Source organism: Filicampus tigris, chromosome 13 (assembly GCF_054856515.1).
Source record: "Filicampus tigris isolate MCC_2025a chromosome 13, RoL_Ftig_1.0, whole genome shotgun sequence".
NCBI classification, from domain to species: domain Eukaryota; kingdom Metazoa; phylum Chordata; class Actinopteri; order Syngnathiformes; family Syngnathidae; genus Filicampus; species Filicampus tigris.
The window spans coordinates 22343393-22350955 of NC_141229.1; the positions used below are offsets into that span (position 1 = coordinate 22343393).

General features: G+C 43.5%; 1 protein-coding gene across 2 annotated transcripts in view; it reads right to left on the bottom strand.

Moving 5' to 3' along the window:
* gabrr2a (gamma-aminobutyric acid type A receptor subunit rho2a) overlaps positions 1 to 7563 on the bottom strand; it is a 155742-nt gene that overhangs the window by 90379 nt on the left and 57800 nt on the right. The gene's annotated exons all lie outside the window — the stretch shown is intronic.

Sequence of the window (7563 nt, forward strand, 5' to 3'; positions counted from 1 at the left end):
CCATTACTTTATACAATTTGAAGTGCGGTCTCATTACCATCGTCATGACTTCATGCAATTCTTTACGCAGAAGATTGAGTGCATACGGGATGCGATTAAGGACACCGCTCCTAAAACCCTGTTGAATTCCGCGAATACTGATGCTAGCAGGGGTATTATGGCTGACAACTGTCTGACAACCCTATCTCTTTTTAATATAGTATCTCTTGAAAGCCTAACAAAATTAGTTGGTGCGGCAAAACAGACAACTTGCGTGCTCGACCCGCTTCCTGGTTAACTCATCAATGAACTGTTTACAACCCTAGGACCCTCCGTCTTAAATATCATTAACATATCACTCACCTCGGGCACTGTACCAGCAGCTTTTAAGACAGCTGTTATTCGACCCCTGCTTAAGCGGGCAAACCTTGCTCCAGAGAACCTCAGTAATTATAGGCTGGTTTCAAATGTCCCGTTTGTTGCGAAAATTCTCGAAAAAGTTGGAGCACAACAGCTTAGTGACTATATGGCCGCTAATAATCGATTTGAAATTCTTCAGTCAGGGTTTGAAGCCCATCGCTCTACTGAGACGGCTCTCGCTAAAGTAACTAATGATCTTCTCCTAGCTATAGACTCCGACACCTCATCAATACTACTTTTACTTGACCTTAGTGCTGCTTTTGACACCGTTGATCATAACATACTATTAGAACGCCTTGAGGGATGTGTTGGTATCTCAGGCTCAGCACTTTCTTGGTTTAATTCCTACCTCTCAGGAAGGACACACCGTGTAATTCATGGCAATACGACTTCTGAGTTTTGTAAAGTTACATGTGGAGTCCCGCAGTGATCCGTACTAGGACCCCTATTGTTTAGCATCTACATGTTTGGTGGTGATATACGTAAATATATCATTAGTTTTAATTGTTATGCTGACGATACACAATTATGTATGCCGCTCGAGATAACAAACCCGGCTAATTACTGTAATTTAGAGGCGTGCCTTGCCGAGATTAAACAATGGATGTCTCTCAATTTCTTGCTCTTTCACTCAGATAAAACTGAGATGTAGATCATTGGCCCTGCTCGTCATCAGCACTTATTTAAGAACACTACTTTGAGGCTCAATGTCCTCTGATAGTGTAGTGGTACACACGCCTGAGTTGTGTGCGGGCAGCGTGGGATCGATTCCCGCTCAGTGACAGTGTCTATGTCTGCCCTGCGACTGGCTGGCGACCAGTTCAGGGTGTAGTCTGCCTTCGCCCATTGACGGCTGGGATAGGCTCCAGCAACTCCCCGCGACCCTGTATAGGATAAGCGGTTTGGAAGATGACATGACATGACATGACATGACTTTGAGGCTTGATAGATATACTATTACCCAAAGTGATTCAACAAAAAACGTTAGCTTTTAGCTCCAGTCTTTCCTCATGGGGGGTCTCCGCATTGGGGGGGGTGGCTGCCCTTCCGGCGGGGGGAGTCATCGCAGGGGCTTCTTAGGTCCAGGTGGCCGGGGGCCTCTAAACTAGGTGTGGGGTCTCCCCGGCTAATCTGGGGTCTCTGTGATGGCGGCACTCCCTGTAGCCCGTGGGCTGTCATTCCCCTCAGCGTGAACGAGAGCCCCCTTTGGGTACCCTTTCCTCATATGGTTGCTCTGTGCCTTGTCATGTCTTTTTTAACAAAGTTTATCAGGTTGTGTGTGTGTGTGTGTGTGTGTGTGTGTGTGTGTGTGCGGGTGTGTGTGTGTGTGTGTGTGTAGGTGTGAGTGCTGATGTACTGGCGGATATATATCTTTGGGTTTGTTGGGAGGGAGGGCTTCCGTTTTATGTTGTGTTTTGGACATTTTTACTGGACAGCACTTTGAGTTGCAATCTTTTTGGATGAAAAGTGCTAAATGAATACATTTGATTTGATTTGATTTGATACCACACCAATCTCTCTATTCTGCTCAACAAATGGGAAATCCAATCAACATACGCATTTGCAGAGATGGAAAACTTCCTGGCTATGTTACTGTTCATGGGAGTTTTTGAATTTCCTGCCATTGAAGACTACTGGGCCATGGAATCACGTTTCCCCGTGACTGCAGAAATCATGCCACGAAACCGCTTCAAGATGTTACGTCATTTCATCCATTTCAATGTCAACCAACAAGTTGCAGAGAGCCCCGATCGTTTCTACAAGATCCGCTCACTGTTTGACATGTTGCGAAAGCAGTGCCTCGAAATCCCATCTACCTTCAAGCAGTTAGTGGATGAGGCCATGGTTCCTTACAGGCACCAGAGCGTGAACTCTGCATCTGTTCATCCCAAACAAACCTCATCATTTTGGCTTCAACATCTACAGTCGGACCAGTACTTCTGGAATCATCCATGACCTGCTACTCTTACCAAGGAGCCTTCACCTTCTTCAACATCACACTAAGTGAGGAAGAAAAGAAGCTTCTGCTGGGAGCCAAAGTGGTGCGGACTCTCTGCAAGACCATCCCTGAGCCAAGACTGTCTGTTGTCTTTTGCGACAACTTCGCGAGTTACAGCCTGTTCAAGGATCTGGAATCAAGTTTTTGTGTGAAATGCATCGGCACAGCTTGTGAAAACTGCATAGGTGGAGCTCCCTTTATGAAGGACAATGAGCTGAACAAGAAAGGCCAAGGAGAATTTGACTACAGATCTTCAGAGGGGTTTGTTGAGGTCAAGTAGAATGACAACAAGTGTGTAACCTCCTTAACAATGCAGTGGGATTTCATCCTACATGTACACCCTTCCTCTGTCTCAAGGCAAGCAATCCATGCTTTGCAACATACCACAAGAAAGACAACTGATGTTGCTTGAATCCCAAAGCAGTGTTCAAAGTATTGCTATTTTATGAAAATGTCTTTGCTTATTTTTTGTTTGTGGCCAACTGAGCAAGCTTGAGGGGAAATTTCTTTTGAAATAGCCAATAAATAATCGAAAAACAAGATTTCACATGGCTCGGCATATTTTGTAACCAAAATTTATTTTGTCACAGTTTGGCCAGCGATGCCATTTGGCACAGGTTCATAAAAACAACAATTTTAGGTATTTTTTTAAATGTACATGTTTTTTTGTTATTTGAGTCCCTAATAACCAGGAAATGTAAGGAAAAAAATGTTCAATGACAATTTCTTGGTCCGGCCAATTAAAGGGTTATGGGCTATATAGATAAATTTGACTTGACTTGACTTGACATGTAAACGTAGCCAATGAAACTCAAGCGCTTTTTCAATTTCTATTGGGCCAGCAACTAATAATAATAATAACAAAAATAATGCATCAGATTTATATCAATTGTTTTAATGCTTGGAAGTGTGGTTTTGAGTCTTGTGTCACAGTTAGAACTGAGCGGCAGGTGAAGCACCAGCTTGAGGTTGTTTGAAGACATTGTGCAAACCCACTCGCTGAAGTCACAACACAGTGTGACGGGGCTGAAGCACGCGTAGCTGATTTGCATGGCCAACCCTGCACCTGCTGACAATGCTGCCCCAACTCGAAAAGATCGTGAATTGACAAAAACCCTTGCTTCCTATGAGGACACAAATTCTGAACAAGACAGACTGAAATCTGAGATGACCAAATTGGGGCAGCATGGCTCAGTGGTAGAGTAGTCGTTTCCCAACCCAGAGGGAGTGGGTTTAATACCCAGCCATTGTGACCATCACAAAGTGTCCTTGAGCAAGATACTGAACCCCCAGTTGCTCCTGATGCTGCATCATCAGGTAAATGAGGTACAATGTGTTAAGCGTTTTCAGTACCAAAGATAGAAAAGCGCTATACAAGTGACAGCCCATTTACCAAATTGTCCGACTGACCTTCCAAAGACCAATTCCAACAGGTTGAAGCAGAGCACCAACGTGCCCACGTGATGCTGGACAAAATGTCGGACGAAATTCACTCTCAGTCAGTCTCAAACAACAAGTGCAAACCCTGAGACAGGAGCTCACCACAGACGTGGACTGCTCATATCACCTTAGAACCAAGCTGGCAGTGGCTGAGACTAAGTGTAGCCGCCTCCAACAATGTCAACAAGACCAGGAAGTGGAGTTAGAGCAGGTCAAGCATGAGCTACAGCGCTCTTGGCAGTTAAATGCAGCCTGCGGAGCTCCCCTGGACGACACACATCTAGTAACCAGACCTCCTGAATCAATGACAGCTCCACTCTTTAAAACATCGCCAGGGTTGGAACCGGAACCCGCCTAGAGGGGTCACCAACTCCGGTCCTCGACAGAACCTATCCCGCATGTTTTCCATCTCTGCCTGCTGCAGCACAACTAATTCAAATGATCAGGATTCTGAAGAGCTTGACAATGAGCTGATCATTTGCAGTTCAAGCTGGATCATCAACGCCTGTGAGCTGTGTTGATGTAGGGTTTTTCATGCGTTCAAAATTGTGTGGCAGCTGCCTCAAGCTAATTTTCTGGCCGCTCCCAGCCAAAGCAATTAATATCACTCAACACCGCGTAAAGCTCCAGCTGTGTTGATTGAGCAATTGATGTCCCTCCGCGGCATCACTGTATTTTAATTTAGTTGCAATGTTCGCTGCTATGGAGGTGCTATACCAACAGCAGTGCACCGGAAAAACCAGAAGCTATACTGAAGAAGAAACAGATTGAATCAATGTTTATTTTTCCCCGTTTGTTGGTGTTATTGGCGTCCTCATGTTCCCTGGCGGATGGTAAAAACTGTTAAATATTGCCTGTTTTATTTGCATCTTGGTTATATAAAAAACGTTTACCTCATGTCAGAGTTTATGAATTTAGCGTTGCATATATGGCAGGCAAAATCAGCCACTACTTTAAAATACGACCTCACAAGAAGGAAAGTAAAAAGTGCAGGTGAAACAGAGCAGAGAAATGAATGTAACAGGCATTTAAAATGTAATAATTCATGGTGGTGACAACATGTGTAAATTTGTGTCCCAGCACAGCAGGTAAGTGCTGCCTCCCTAGTGAGACAGACCAATTACTGTACAGGGTGGACACATTAAAAAGACATGAGATGACGGCCATTCGCAAAGCAGCAGAAGAGAAGGAGAAGTATTGTCCCAGTTTTTTTCAATGTACATCAGTGTCCAGAGAGGGCCATTTGGCCCCAAAGGAAGGGGTGTGTCGGGGATAAGCCGAGCTTTTGTTATGTTACAGCTGTCAGCCCCAGGTGGAACGAAAAATAGGAAAAGGCATGTAAGAGGCAATCACTGACACACTGAACCCAGGAACTTGTTTTACAAGATGTCTAGACCAAGGTTGAGCCTATGGGGGAGGGAGGTAACCTTTATTGTAACTGGGAAATGTTGCTACCAAATTCCCCTCTCTGCATTGACTTCCCCTGCACAATCCACACCTCTGTCCCCCTGGCCAATCCACCACCATGACCCACCTCCCATCCTGGATTTTTTCCTTTTTTTCTGTTTTGATTTTGTGTTTGTTTTTTGTGTTCTTCCCAAGATGGCAGTTTTGGGAAAATCAACACATATGGGATTATTCCCTTGTTGGTGAGATTTATTGAAAGAAATTGCACAAAAAACATTGCCACACATTTTAAAAAACTATAAATTATCAGGATACAGTGTATGTGTGTGTGCGTGTGAGGGGGTGTGTTAGAGAGTGTGAAGGATATAGGTGACTTTAGCCAAAATGTTAGCTAGATGTTAGTCAAGTGATTGCATATTGCATATGGATAATCATGGCTTTATGCGAATCAGTATATTAGTTATACATGGATCAGATAGTTGTGTTACACATTTTTAGTCATAGCATTACACATTTATGGTCATCATACACAATTAGATAAATATTACATATAAGCATTCATATAATCAATAGCTAAGAAAGAAAACTCTGTGTCTTGTGTAACTCACAGACACACACCTACACACGCGCACACCAACACACATTCATACACAATTGTTATGCACACTTTTATCTGTACACGCATATAGACACAAGCTTGTGGAGTGGAATGTGGCCTCGAGTTGTTTCACAGGGCTGAGTCATTGGGACTCTGGAGCCGCCAATCGGGGGCAGGACTCGAGGCGCCAAGATGACCGAGACTTGGAGTGATAAACCACGGAGGGAGAGGATTCAACATTCCCCACTACTGTTTGTCTAGTTTTATTTTTATCCAATGCTGTTCCTTATATTTCACTGCAGCACTGCAGCACTGTCACTTAGAGTATTTTTCCTCTGTACTATGTACAGGCTAAAATGAGTGTTTCTTCATATGTACATATGTACATATGTAGATGTATGTTGGTGTGTAGATTCATGTGTATATACACATAGTTACTGCGTATATTTACAAAGGTTTGATTCTGAATGGTTACCGTTAATGTTATACATTAATGGCTACATTATGCCGCCGTCTCTGTGTGACCTATATCTTTGCTGCTGTAACACTGAAAATGTCCCCACTGTGGGATCAATAAAGGCCTTCTTATCTTGATTGGAGTCTACCAACATTTTTTGATTAGATTTCTCTGTTAGGGCAATATGATGTATATGTGAGGGTTGCATTTTAGATTAGACCAGTCACGGGTACGAGTCCCCGTGAGGTTAAAGAAAGCAGCCCAGCTTGACTTTTGTCAGATTCCTGTACTTCAGAGACTGAAAGAAACAGACGGAAAATCCAATCAACATATGTGGGTCTTTATTTATATTCGTATGACTTTTTGAAAGGTAAAACAAACACGCATTGATTTGTTTTTGTGAATTGATAATTAGCCTGCGCCCTGGTGACCCAAACAAACAACTCCGACAAATGACAAGGCAATTTTTGCATACCCATGGCATTTTCTTTTTGCATTTTTCACGTGTATTTATCGCAGTCCACACATCGCAGTGGCGTGATTGCTCCTGCAGTTCTTTTTGACCTGCACTTGGGCCTTTCCACAGGGCTCGGTGTGGACAGTAAAGAAGTAAAGCTGTTCCTTCTTTTGTACAGTTCTGGCAGTTCTTGCAATTTCCTTTATACTAAGACTTATTTTTATTGTGATTAAAGACACAACATTGAATTTGGCAACTAAATTTCGTACATTTCGGAACACAAAGAACAAACAAAAAAATGAAATCAAAACTTGAAAAAAAGGAAAAAAAACATCCACGACGGGGAGGTGGGTCATGGTGGTGGATTGGAGAGGGGGATTGACATGTGGATCGTGCAGGGGAAATCAATGCAAAGCGGTGAATTTGGCAACAATATTTTCCAGTTAAAAGGTTATCTCCCTCCCCCATAGGCTAAACTCCGGTCAAGAAATCTTGCAAAACAAGTTCCTGGGGGTGGCTCAGTATGTCAGGGATTGCCTCATTTACATTCCTTTTCAGATGTTCCTTCTGGGGCTGATCTCTTTAACATAATACAAGCTTGGTTTATCCCTGACACACCCATTTATTCTAGGTCAAGTGGCCCCTCTCTGGGCATAAACGTAGAAGGACCAATTTTGCCTCGCAGTGTTGCAAATGTCCATCCTAAACTGGGTCAATATGGCGTCCAAAGACACAATCGCGATCAGCAGTTGTTAATTGCCCCGTGGGGTCCTGTCGTTAGCATTGCTAGCACCCAGGCTAGCATC